Here is a 13,082-nt window from a genome sequence, read left to right on the forward strand (position 1 = left end):
GTGTTCACACATCTCCTTAAGCTTTCATTTTACCCTCAGCAATAACCAGCTGATGGCAGTCCATTTGTGACCTGCTAATGGGGTGCATTTTCATATTTATCTGCTTCCATGTTATCTGTGGCCTCTTTGGGAGCACTCCCTGATTGCTCTCCAATCATTTCCTGCCTCTTTCGAGAACATTAGGTATTAATTCAAGCTTGTCAAATCTTATATGATATATTCCATTCAGGAGCTAATACCTCATCAACCTTACCTGGCACTGGAAAATTCAATTTCTCAAGATACCAGCTGTTATCCTGGAGACCTTGCATATCTGTTTGGAACAGCTAATAGGAAATGTTCTTGCTGAACTCATTTTATTTTATTTTATTTGCAGCTGGTAAAGTTCTATGAATTGCATGTAAAATATAACTCAGTGAATCTTAAAGAAAAAATGAAATGAATAAATTTATGGCATAGTAATTTAAGTGCTTTTTTTGTAAGCATTCTAAATAACAACAAATAAAATAAGAATATAACACATCTATGCAAGTTATAGGGTATTTTCAAAGACATTTTTGTGTGAGGGCTGTTGTTGCTTAGTTTCAAAAAGAACATTAAACTGTGGTGTGATCTTTGAAAGGTTGGAAGTACATCAAGTTGGCTATCCAATCTACATCATTTTTTTGTTTGTTTGTCATAATGGTTACCAATGTTGAAAAGCCAATCCACAAAGATATATTGTTGCACATGGAATTGAACTTCCGTGGCTCATTTTACAAGGTGAAGATCACCTTCTCTTAAAGACATCAGAATTCTCCAGAGCTTTGAGTTTAAATCCAGTTATGAAAATATTCAACTTCATCATTTGATCTGGAGACACGAAGATTATTGTCATGTGTAATCTATAATAGCCGCAGGTTAATAACTACTGTAATTCCAAAGGAGCCATGAGGATAAAAGATATTTCAGAATATTTGCAATGACTATAATCTGATATAAAAATATCTGTGAGGTCTATTAAGGGCAGAGTTACAAATACTGTTAACACTTCTCTGGTTGCCTACATTCCTAACTGAAAGACGTGCTCAATTTCAGTGAGAGGTTAGTGAAAATAAAGATTTAAAAATTGTTACATTTACAGGCCTCTAGAATTCTATCCATCGATTCCCACGTTAAGAATTTCTGCTCTAGTGGACTGACATATTCCATTGCAACATGAAGGGAAAAGCAAGACAGAGTCCAGGAAACTTTCAAAGAGCATGCAATTCAGATCTCCACCCAGCGTCTGCTCCTGACCGCTTTGAGATCATCTACTGTTTCCTCATCATTCATTCAGCCTTGACCTCAGAGACCCCTTTGCTTTTCCTGGAATACAGTCTTGCCTCAGGGCCTTTGCACTTGCTGATCTCCATGCCTTAAAGGGGGGAAAAAGCTGCCTTCAAATTTCTACATAGCTAGCTGTGTCTTCACCTTGAGATTTTGGCTTAAATGTCACCTTCTCATTGAGCTCTCCCTAACTTGATATTTAGAATTGCCGTCTGTGCTGTGAGAGTTAATTGCAGCATGCCTAGAATTAGCCGAAACTTCTGTTGAAATAAGAAATCCATCTGTATGGCACTGATCCCTGGCCAAGGCATGAAACCTATTAATTAATAGTGCTACAGTGTACCCATGGGTTTGAGGAGTTTGGAGAGGTTCGTACCAGTTTGTCAACGTTGTTTATTGATAAGAGTGACACTGATGATCTGCACCTGGTCCGGGTGACACCCTCAGGTCTCTGCTGTTAAGGCTGGTTACAGAGCAGCAATGTGCATACATTACCAGCAAAGTATAAAAAACTCTAACCCAGACTCCAAGTTGGTTTCCGTGGTTCCCAGGGGTACCATGTACACATCACTGGCTCTTGATCAGAAAGCAAGAGTGCATCCGACCACAGCCCTTACAAAGGACAATAGATCCGCACCCTGGCCTCTCCAGATCCCTTGCTATGAGGCAGTCTTTGGCTATAATGCATATCCTCACTTCAGTGCTCTTTCTCTATTATATCCTTTTCCTAGATTTGCAAGCATTGTCATTTAGAGTCCCGTGGGTTTTCTTAGCAATCAAACCCCGTTTAACTGCCATCATTAATGCACAATCCCTACCCCAACTCTCCCTCCTCCTTGTTTCTATGGCACTTAGCACCATCTGACATACTATGTATATTATTTATTTTGTTCACCACAGTAACATAGCTATTACTTTGCTTATTATTTTTTATTGTCCTCCCACAGGGACAGTCCAGGAGGGCAGGGTTTCTGGTCTAATTTTTTTTCACTGCAGTATCTCTGGGCCATAGAAGATTTTCTGCATTTATTCTTTGATGACTAAATGAATGACTTGATGAAAGAGGCAGAGTAGAAAAATCGCTTCGAGTTCAAGGCTGGTTTTCCCCAGCTCTGAGGTTGGAAATCAATACACAGAAGCTTAGAAAGATGGACAATGATAAAGAGTGTGTTCACCTGCTGATTATACTCGAGTCAGTCACCATAAGGGACAGAGATGCTAACTGACAGTCAGCTACAATAGGAATTGATGTACCTAATCTACATCAACTTGAAGACCAAAAACTGATGCCCATCAAGGGCTACAAGTGGCTAAGAGCTTCTCTTTCTGACAGCTTATTCCAGCGTCTGAAGGCAATCAGAGTCACCCAGATGTGGCATCTCTTTCAGTTTCCTTAATACTTTCAGAAGCCTTTGTTTCAGGAACTTTGTTTGAGGGGTGGGAGAACACAATGGCTGGCAGCTGGAAAACACCCCGGAGCTTATCAGTCAGGGACATTAGCAGTGAAGTTTGGGGAGCTATAAGTTTGATGAGGAGCCATTTCTCTTTTTTAATTAAAGTCCATTGGGGTGACAATGGTTAATAAAATTACATAGGTTTCAGGTGCACAATTCTGTAATACATCATCTGTATATCACATTGTGTGTTCACCACCCAGAGTCAGTTCTTCCATCTATTCTGCCATAAAAAAAAGATGAAATAGTGGCATTTGCGACAACATGGATGAATCTTGAGAGTATCATGATAAGCGAAATAAGTCAGACAGAAAAAGTCGAGAACCATATGATTTCACTGATATGTGGGATATAAAACTGAAAACAACAAAGGAACAAGACAAACAAATGAAGAAACAAAAACTCATAGACACAGGCAATAGTTGAGTGGTGACCAGAGGGTAAGGGGGGAGGGGGAGGTTGATGAGGGTAAAGGGGAGCCATTTCGATGGACCCCTGGTACAGAGGTTTGGTTTCTTTTTTTTTTTTAAGATTTTTATTGGGGAATTGGGGGGATGTGAACAGTGCTGGGGAATTGGGGAAAGGGGAACAGACAAGTTGCTATCATCTTGTTCTTCAATCTAGCTGTGGAGGACGTTGCTTCACTGGCCCAAGTTGGCACCATCATCGCGCTCTTCTCTGGCGAGGCAGATCAGTCGCCGGCTTCTGGATGGCCGCTCACGGCGGCTGCTGGCCGCTCACGCTGGCTGCTGGCCACACACGGTAGCCCATGGCAATCCACTGCCACAGGGACTGCAGCCCACGCCGTCGCCAGCGACTCATGGCAGCCCAGCTCCAGGTTGAGCTGTTGTTCAGCATCTTAGCTGTGGAGGGCAGTGTCACTGGCCCTCATATGTGGGATCTGAACCAGGGCCCTCTGGCATCCCAAGCGAGTTCTTAACCATCGCGCCACTCAGCCGGCCCAAGGTTTGGTTTCTTATCACTGGCAACATTAATCTGTAAATGCTTCCATCTTTCTTAGCTCCCATATGGACTGCTGATCTAGAAAAGACTGCTTAACTTTGAGCGCTGCTTAGCTGGGCAATCACAAAGTCCTTCCTTGGTCTAGGGCAGCGATTCCCAAATCTTCACCTGCATCTGAATCAAGAGGAATTTTAGAAAATACAGGATCTGTTCTTCTCTACTTCCCAAACCAACTGGCATTCGGAATCATCAGGTCTGGCTGAGGTGGGATCTGGGAAATCAGTATTTTTAGAACTTCTGTGCATGATTTTACAGTTGGGGAATATCTTCTCTGAATTGTATTATAAAGAATTAGTGAATTCAAAAGTGATTTGTGATTTCAATGAGCAAATTATAGTCACTTCTTTTGAATTATGGGAAAAACTCCTGTTTTTAATTTTCATTTTTCTCTCAAGGAATCTGTTTGTTTCTAAAAAATTTTTCCCAGTTGTATTGAGATATAATTGATGTATAATGTTGTATTAGTTTCAGGTGTACAACATAATGATTTGATATTTGTATATATTGGAAATGTGCACCTCAATCTAGTTAACTTCCATCACCTCACATAGTTACAATTTTTTTCTTGTGATGAGAGCTTTTAAGCTTTCCTCTCTTAGCAACTTTCAAATATACAATACAGTATTATTAACTACATTCGTCATGCTGTATATTACATTTTTAAGTGTCAAAGTGGTGAAATCCTGTCAGAGGAGACTGTGCAGTTTGCTCTGGGCTTTGTGACTTTGCTAACATCTTGTTTGTGTCTTCCATTCATTGTCCTATTGTTTGAACTTCCAGAGGGAAAGTAAAGAAGAAAAAGGGTAAAATGAACAGCCCTATAGATTTCTTTTGAGTTTGTTGGGAAGAAACTGGTCCCTGGATTTTATTCATAAGTTGTTGGGGAGGCAGAGTAGGGGGTGGGTGACATACAAGCTTTCCAAGAGTGAAATAGTCAATAATTGGAAGAGCTGGAGGTAGAAGAAAGCTCTTTCCCCAATGGCCCCACCCTGTGTTCTTTCCACAATTTTATACTGCCACAATGAAAAACTGCAGTAGTCGGAGGTCACATACAATTCACCTAGAGTGGCCAAATGAATCACATTCAGTTAGCTTCTTCTCACTTGTGTTTAAGCCATAAAGGTGAGGTACAGTTAAAACTGACATCATTAAAACACATCCCTTAACTTTCCTCTCCAGCGGATACCCTTCTAAAGTAGTTGACAGGAGCCAGCTTTGTTGTATATAGTCTAATCATTCCAAGAAGGCTGAAGCCAGTTGGTACCAGCTCCTAAAAGTTTATTGTGCACATTTTTCCCCAACTCTGCATTCAACGCTATCATACTGGTGGCTTGAAATTAGCTACGGTGGGCATATTTACACCACAGAAAACTCGTAAACACTACAAATTAGAAATTTGTATTTTTTTTTCTGGAGATCTGGGTGTTAAACATTTACTAGCATACTACAACTTGAAAGCTATTGTTCATGCCCAGGTAGAGAAAATGAAAATGTCATTATCTTGCCTCCACTAGCCGGGTAAAGTTTGAACGTGGGTCCTCTACATTGAGAACAGCTAGATATCAAATATTGTCCTGTTATTCCACATCAGGGGAAAACAAGCCTGCTCTCTAATTTCTGAGTCATTCTTTTCATGACTACCAAACGAATTCAGAGAAGCTAATTAGTCCATGCCTCTCCACTTACAGATAAAGGTTTATAGACAAAGGCATTGGCTTTGATGACTTCTTCCAACACAGCACAGTTGGAAGTGTCACATCAAACTGAAGTCGTTCTCCCTTCTCAAGTAGCTGTTGCCGGTCCTGACCTAGAGTGGAAGTCACATGAGACACGGAAATTCACAGCCCGAGGAAAACTATCCGCCAGCCTCATTTAACAACCAATTTGGCATCACCACCACTGGTGGGATCCACAGCAGAACAGCTGCCTTCAATCCACAGTTTATTGAACTAAAGACAGAGAACTGCTTATTCATTCATCAGAGGAAAAGGAGTCATCATTGACCGGGCATGGGAAAGAGTACACTTAGAGCCTTGGAACCCGAGACATCAGGATTCCCACTGGTCACAATCATTTCAGATCGCTGGTGTAGTGTTTTTGCTGTAGCTGAAACTGGTACACTTGTTTGGTTTTTCCTCTCTTCTGCTGCTAAATCCCCAAACAGCAGAGTGCATTTTCACTAACTAAACCCAACTAACCTAAGAAGTGACGGGATCAGAAGAACTTATTAATGAGCCAAAGGGCACAACAGGGCCTATTTCCATCAGTAATTGTTGGTAGCTAGGGGCTGTGCGGGAATAGTTTTAAAGTTTTTTTTCCATCACTGCAGTTTGACAGGTCCAGAGCATAACTGATACAACTGCATTTTAAATACGTTTCTACAAACACCACAGTGAATGTCAGTTCTGGAAAATGCAGGGAGGAAAATGGCCAAGGTGATGCTCTAGTTAATAAAAATCTTCCAAGGAAACCATTTGCATCTCAAATGCTCACTCTTCGCTTTGTCTGAGAAAATCCCTAGACTATCTTTGGGTGGCAAATAACCTCAGTGGCTCTTTGCTTGCTGTTTGAGTGTCAGTGAAGTTTTCAGGTGCACAATTCTGTAACACATCATCTGTATATCACGTCGTGTATTCACCACCCAGAGTCAGTTCTCCTTCCATCTATTCTGCCATAAGATGATCGGATAAAGAAGATGTGGTATATATACACAATGGAATACTACTCAGCCATAAGAAAAGATGAAATAGTGTCATTTGCGACAACATGGATGGATGTTGAGATTATAATGCTAAGCAAAATAAGTCAGACAGAAAGTGTACCTACTGACGCTGCTTCAGTTGGGTTCCTGCTGTCAGTGGTCTTCCCAAGAATAAAGACTCATTTGCATTTGTGCTGCTCCCTCCATATTCTTTTCTCCTTGTACAAAGGACATAAAGGACTACTGGGCTAGGAACACATCTTATCTGAAATCCTAAAAGAGCTAAGACAATGAACCCACTTATGACCAAGAACCTAAATATTTACTCTGGTTTCTCACTACTGACTTGATGCAGTTGACCATTCTCTGAGTCCTTCTTTCCTTAATTCAAATTTTCCAGAGAAGGAATGTGGGTGATCACAAGCCTCAGACTGACTACTCTGGGAATGCTGACTATGCCTGTCTTATTATACTGGGAAATCCATGTAGAACAGTGTCCCAATCTTAAGACCAGTAGTGAGAAACCAGGTAAGTTAGAACAGGAAATTAGTTGTGGCAGATAGATCCACTAGCATCTTTACTCAGTGCCCTAAGAAGCCAACTATAGTGCCATACCCTGCAGTTGATTTTTGAATGGATTTGCACATGATGAAAATCACCTCTGTAAATTTCATGTATTACAATCATGTATGCTGGCTCAGGCTTATATGGAAAAATATATCCATGCACAAAGCTAAAGCAGCCAGCCATTCTGTCATTTCAACCATTCAATGGGTTGATTGTGAGAAAAAAAATCAATCGAGTCAAAATGGTTGATCTGTGACTTAGAGCAGACCCAGACTGAAAGCAACAGAAGGATCTGACATTTGTGTGGCAAGGTAAGTGATATTAATCATGCTTACTTTTTAACTGTGAGGTTAATGTTCTTCATTGCTAATTCTAGATCAAGGGCCAGCAAATTTTTTTCTGTAAAGTACCAGATGGTAAATAATTTAGGCTTTGCAGGCCTTATGGCCTCTGTCACAACTACTCAACTCTGATGTAGTGCCAAAGAAGACATAAATAATATGTAAATGAATGAGTGTATTTATGTTCCAATAAAACTTTATTTATAAAAGCAGAAGGCAAGATGGATTAGGTCTACTAACTACTGTTGGCCAACCTCTGTTCTAGATTATTTCTCTTCTTCCTCCCTCAAAACTCTATCTCCTTTTAAATTATACCATCAGAGCATATACAACTCCTTACCCCTCCTTGTTATGGTCATCAACAAATGTCTCCTTCTTAGACTTGGCTATCTGTCTTCCTCTTAATCTTTTGTGTTTGCCATTGTTCTTGGCAACTTTCCCACTCATGGAGAATATGATTCACCACACATCCTCACTTCTCTGTCCCTTGCAACTTCCAATTCTACTGATCTTCTCCTTAATCCGCCCACATTCTCTTAGAATCTATCTCCAGTAACCAAACGATTTTCCAAAATCTTGAATTCAAGCCTCAGGCTCACAAGCAATCCCTCTTGCTCTAACCCACTTACTCTTGATACCACTAGTTCTTTGATTCAGTGAATGGACTTTCAATCCATTGACCCCATCAGTTTTTCACTGTCCACCAGCCCTGCCCTCCCACGTCTTCCTATGCCTCCTTGCCCAATTGAGACAACAATCATACCCTTGTATACTCCACTTAACTCCCTTGGCCTTCTCTCTGAGTTTTGCACCCATGCCACAGCTGCACCTGAACACTGAGTGTGGCTGGAGGAAAAACACCATCATGACCATGGATCTCAAGCAGGCACTCTACACCACCTAACAATCCTACCACGATTCTCCAGTAGAGTTAACTTGTCTGCTCTCAGAGACAACCGCCTTACATCTTTTCCATGCTCTCATCTCCAAAATCACCTCCCCCTACTCACTCTTTGTGATTCATTGGGAAAATAAAAAATATTCAAGCCTGTACTTCCCCAGGCTCACAAACATTTACAATACAGGGTTGAAGGCTGGGGTTCCCTGAAAGCAGGCACTTTCTGTGTTAAGTGCCCACTTTCTTGGTTTGTGTTTCTGAAACTCACTGAGGTTTTCCCAAAACTGGAAGGGAGAGAGCATGTGGAGACCGAGGGTGGACTTTGCTAACATGGGGAGATATCAATTCCCCAAGATTGAAAGGGGACTGTAGTTTTGGGTGGGTGCCAGGAGCAGGTACTCGTGTCTTCTTCCCACACAACAGCTTGGGGGAGTAGCAGAGCATTAAAAGACAATGGCTACAGGGTCTCTACAGGGAGGCTGGGTCCCAGGCACTAGGGCTCCCAGCCTCAGCCCAAGTATTTGGTTACATGGTTGCCTCAGAGCCTCCTGTTTCCAAGGAACCACATGGGCCTGGGCAACAAACATCATCAGTGCCCACCTAGACCTCGGACCAGCAGGCCCTCCTTGCATGTTCTGGACAACATAAGGCCCTTGAGATCTCTGCTTAACCCTTGAAAGGGATCCATATTGTGACTGTGGCTAAATTTCTAGCCAGGCTGATGGTAAATATCAAATGTAGTGGGTCTGCATTTTACTCTTTAATGTAGGGTATAAAGAATGTCCCATTTCTTTTAGTTCTCTAAAGTGACTTTAATTGGGCCCCCCTACATTTGATTCTACAATGCAACTCAGAGGAATAAATTTCCACTGGTGGTTTTCTGAAGTGCCTTCTTATTTATGTAAAATGCACGAAATGTGAACTGGATGAAAAGCAGGGTAATACCACCTCCAGTTTTCATGATCATAGCCCAATGCTTACAATGTAAATACTTAGGCTTCCAACAGAGGTATCTTCTAAGCCAATGAAGCTTAAACACCTAAAACATCACATTAAAATTCCCACACTGGCCTGTAGAACCTCCTGACTTCACTGTACTCCACAAAGACCAAGCTTTTCAAAAGGGCATAGAAACTTGAAAAATCACATATCGCCAGGAGTGAGCAAAGAGGCCTTGGGTGGGGAGGAAAGTGAGCTGAAATCAATTTTACTTGCCTCTGCCTTACAATAGATTTTACAAAGTAAAGGGGAGAAAATCAATCTTGTCAAATCAGTGAGAATTTGTATACTTGAAGGAGTCTAAAGGTCTTGGAGGGTAGACTGGTCAGTAGGACGTTCTCCTCCATCACATCATGGAGGATACAGCATGAAGGTTGGGTCCTTTTCTGTACTGAGGGGACCATGCTAAGGATTTTGCCATGTTCCTCATCAAGATGAGCCCACAGCGGAACCCAAACCTGAGCGTAACTTCCTCAGTCCCAGCCCAAACACCCTGAAAGCGGGGATTGGAGCAAGACACAGGAAGCCCTAGTTGTGCCAGTTCTTGGGTCACCAGAACAAGCCTCCAGGGTATATCTAAGAGGAAGCCCCCTTATCCTGCCTCTGATGTTGAGTGCCTCTGACATTTTGGGGTTGCTGGGCCACCTGACAAGACAGACCTCCTGTGGCTATAGAGTAAGTCCATGCTTCAGAAAAATCAACACAAAATTGATGCTTATTAGCCATGAGCAGGTATGGTAGGCATAATTCTGAGATGGTCTCCAAGATTCAGGGACTTTAGCATACACACTCTTTCTGCCAGTTATTCAATTAAACGCAATGTATGGAAATAGGTGCTCATTTGAAGGGATTTTGCAGATGTAATTAAGGTCCCAAATCAGATGATCCAGGTAGGTCTGACCTAATCAGGTGAGCCCTTTAGAAATAGTTTCCTCCAGCTGGCTGCAGCATAGCCACTCAGGGGCATGCGCTCTACCTGGCCTGGAAGAAAGCCAGAACCCATGTTGTGAACTTCCTATGGAGGGGGCCACAGGGTAGGGAACATTTGGGTGGTCTCTAGATGTTGAGGCAGTGCTCAGCTGACAGCTAGCAGGAAAACAAGGACCTGAGTCCTGTGACCACAAGGAATTGAATTCTGCCAAAAACCAGTGATCTTGAACGAAGACGCCCTAGGCCCCAGACGAGAACTGCAGCCCTAGCCAACACCTCCATTTCAGCTCTGAGCAGAGAATCCAGTCACACCGTGCCTGGACTTCTGACCTACAGAGACTATGAGATAATGCAATAGCTTTGTATTGCTTTAAGCCACTAAGCATGTGAAAATTAGTTATGCAGCAATAGAACACTAATATAGCAAGATAGAAAGAAAAGAAAAAACCCAACATACACAACTAGCAAATCGGCAGCCAGACATTTTTTTTCAAAACCCAGGCAGCTTCCCCTCCACCCCGTCACATTACAGAAAAAGATTTTGTCACTGACCATCAGTACAAAATACTCTCAGTTCAGAAAAAAATCTCATTTGCCACACTGGGCTTGGTCCCCTGGAAAGGCGTTTTGTACTCACCAGCATCACCGGCAGGACAAGACGGACCCACCTGCCCCAAGAGGCAGCAGGTTTGGGGCCTCCCAGGCTGGTTCATGGGCTGGGGAAAGGGCTGGTTGATAACCAGCCTAAAGCTGGCACAGCTGCCTGACATCATGCAGAGACCTTTGACCTACAGACTTGGCTCCACCTTCACTTCCAAGACCCTGGGAAATTAGGCAGGTGTTTTCAGGACCCAGGGACCAGAGCTCTGGAGGTTGTATAAAATAGAAGGCAGAGAGTAGAATGATAAAGAGCTCAGGCTTCTGCAGTGAACTGGGGCTTCACCACCTGTGTGACTTGCAAATTCCTTAACCCCTCTGTATCCCCATCTATAAAATGGGGATGACAGAGTTGTGCAGGTTTGAGGTAAGGCTTACAAATCACTGATGCATGGGGGCCTGGCCGCTAGCAAGCCCTCTGAAATGGGAGCTGTTGTGCAGATGCTTTTGATACTGACTGGGTCTTATACTCAAGCCCTAACGTTGGGCTTTCATCATATAATAAATGCCCAACCCTCTGCCTCAGAATAGACAGCTGAGTATATCTTGCTCCTTGTTTGGGAGCCCCAAATGTCTGCTTAATGACTAACCACTCCAGCCTTGTACATGGAGTATCAGACCATGTCAATCAGCCCCCATATAAACCCAAAATAAATCAATTGTCCTTTCCTGGCCTCTTCTGCTTTCTTCCTTCATTATAAGAGGAATTGTGCTAGTGATGTGTACAAACTGTTCAGCGTTTCCACTGGCGAAAACCAAGGGCATAGGACACTGACAATATGAGACTGGGCTAACAACAAATACGTGCTAAATTGGCGCCCTAAGACGAAGTATTTTTTTAAAGATAGTTTCATGAGCCTAAAAATTTACATCCCTCATTCATGAAGGTGGGAGTCTATTAAATGTCACTGAACCAGCTTTAATGACAGAATTTATGAAGTTGTGCCAGATTGTGACGATAAAACATTCAAAGGTATATGCCGCTTATAAATAGAACCACATCTAGACTCATAAAAATAGACTTCCTATTTTAATAGAATCTTCTTTCCGAGCATTGCTAAATGAGGCAATTTGAAATTTCCCTAAATTGCAATGAGGGAGGTGGTGGTGGTGCTTTTCCCATTTGCAGAGATGACCATCTATTATCTGGATTTGCAAATTGGTTAATTATCTGGAAGATTTAAGAAGAAAAATGCTGTCTAGTAATTCTGCACAGGCCTGGGTTAAACTCGGAGGATTTGGCCGAGAAAAGATTAACATATGAATCTGTCCAATACATTTCCTATGAGAAACCAGGCTATCTTTTAAACTAGTGTTTTCAAAAAGAAAATTATAGCAAAATGCCTACAGCTCCTTACTCCTTAGCAAATGATTCCCCCGACTAGAGTGTAAGATCCAGAAAATCAATATTTTTGCCTGTCTCGTTCCCTGAGGCCAGCCTGGTGCCTAGAATAGCGTCTATCACAGACACAGTCACTCACTCATATTTCCTGAGTAAACGAATTAATGAAAATAAATGAGTTAGCAAGTGGCAGGAGGCTGTCTCAATTCTGAGCAGTTGTAAATGGAAACCTGATCAGACCAAGAAGGGAAAAAAAAGGAGCAGGGAAGTGAGGTTCTGTAAAGTCACATTTGGATTTTGGGGTACATTGGAAAAGAAAACCCGGTGTCAATGGAATTTATCAGTACCGAGTTTGCATTCCCGAATGGAAATTTCCAGAGCCTATGTGGTAAACCATCTTACAACGGGTTATTTATGACGCGCAACCCTTTTGCTTTAGTGTCTACGTGGCAGCAGCGCCATCTGCTGGGTAACTAGTTGGGCCCTTCAGAACAATCTTCTAGTCTTTCAAGTGGCAAATTGAATTTAGAATCACAGAAAATCATGTCCAAAATACCTTTAGAGATAATCTAGGCCATATGTCATCTTACAGGTAAAGATGTGACTTAAGTAGGTACAATATTTTCTTTCTATTGATGGAATGGAACTCCAAATTAATCTCTCAGAGAGGGCTGAAACTACAGCCATCATTACTAAATTATATCACAAGTCTCATGTAAATCAGAACCTGAAAGGCAGTTAAAATCTGTTTGAAGAGCATCTGAAGAGTTCTGGCCAAAAAAAACTTCTCCAAAAGAAACTTCTGCCAACAGTAGTGCCGTAGAACTTTCTGCAATGATCTATATCTGTGCTTGTACAATAG

This window comes from Hipposideros armiger, unplaced genomic scaffold (assembly GCF_001890085.2).
Source record: "Hipposideros armiger isolate ML-2016 unplaced genomic scaffold, ASM189008v1 scaffold_13, whole genome shotgun sequence".
In the NCBI taxonomy this organism is placed as follows: domain Eukaryota; kingdom Metazoa; phylum Chordata; class Mammalia; order Chiroptera; family Hipposideridae; genus Hipposideros; species Hipposideros armiger.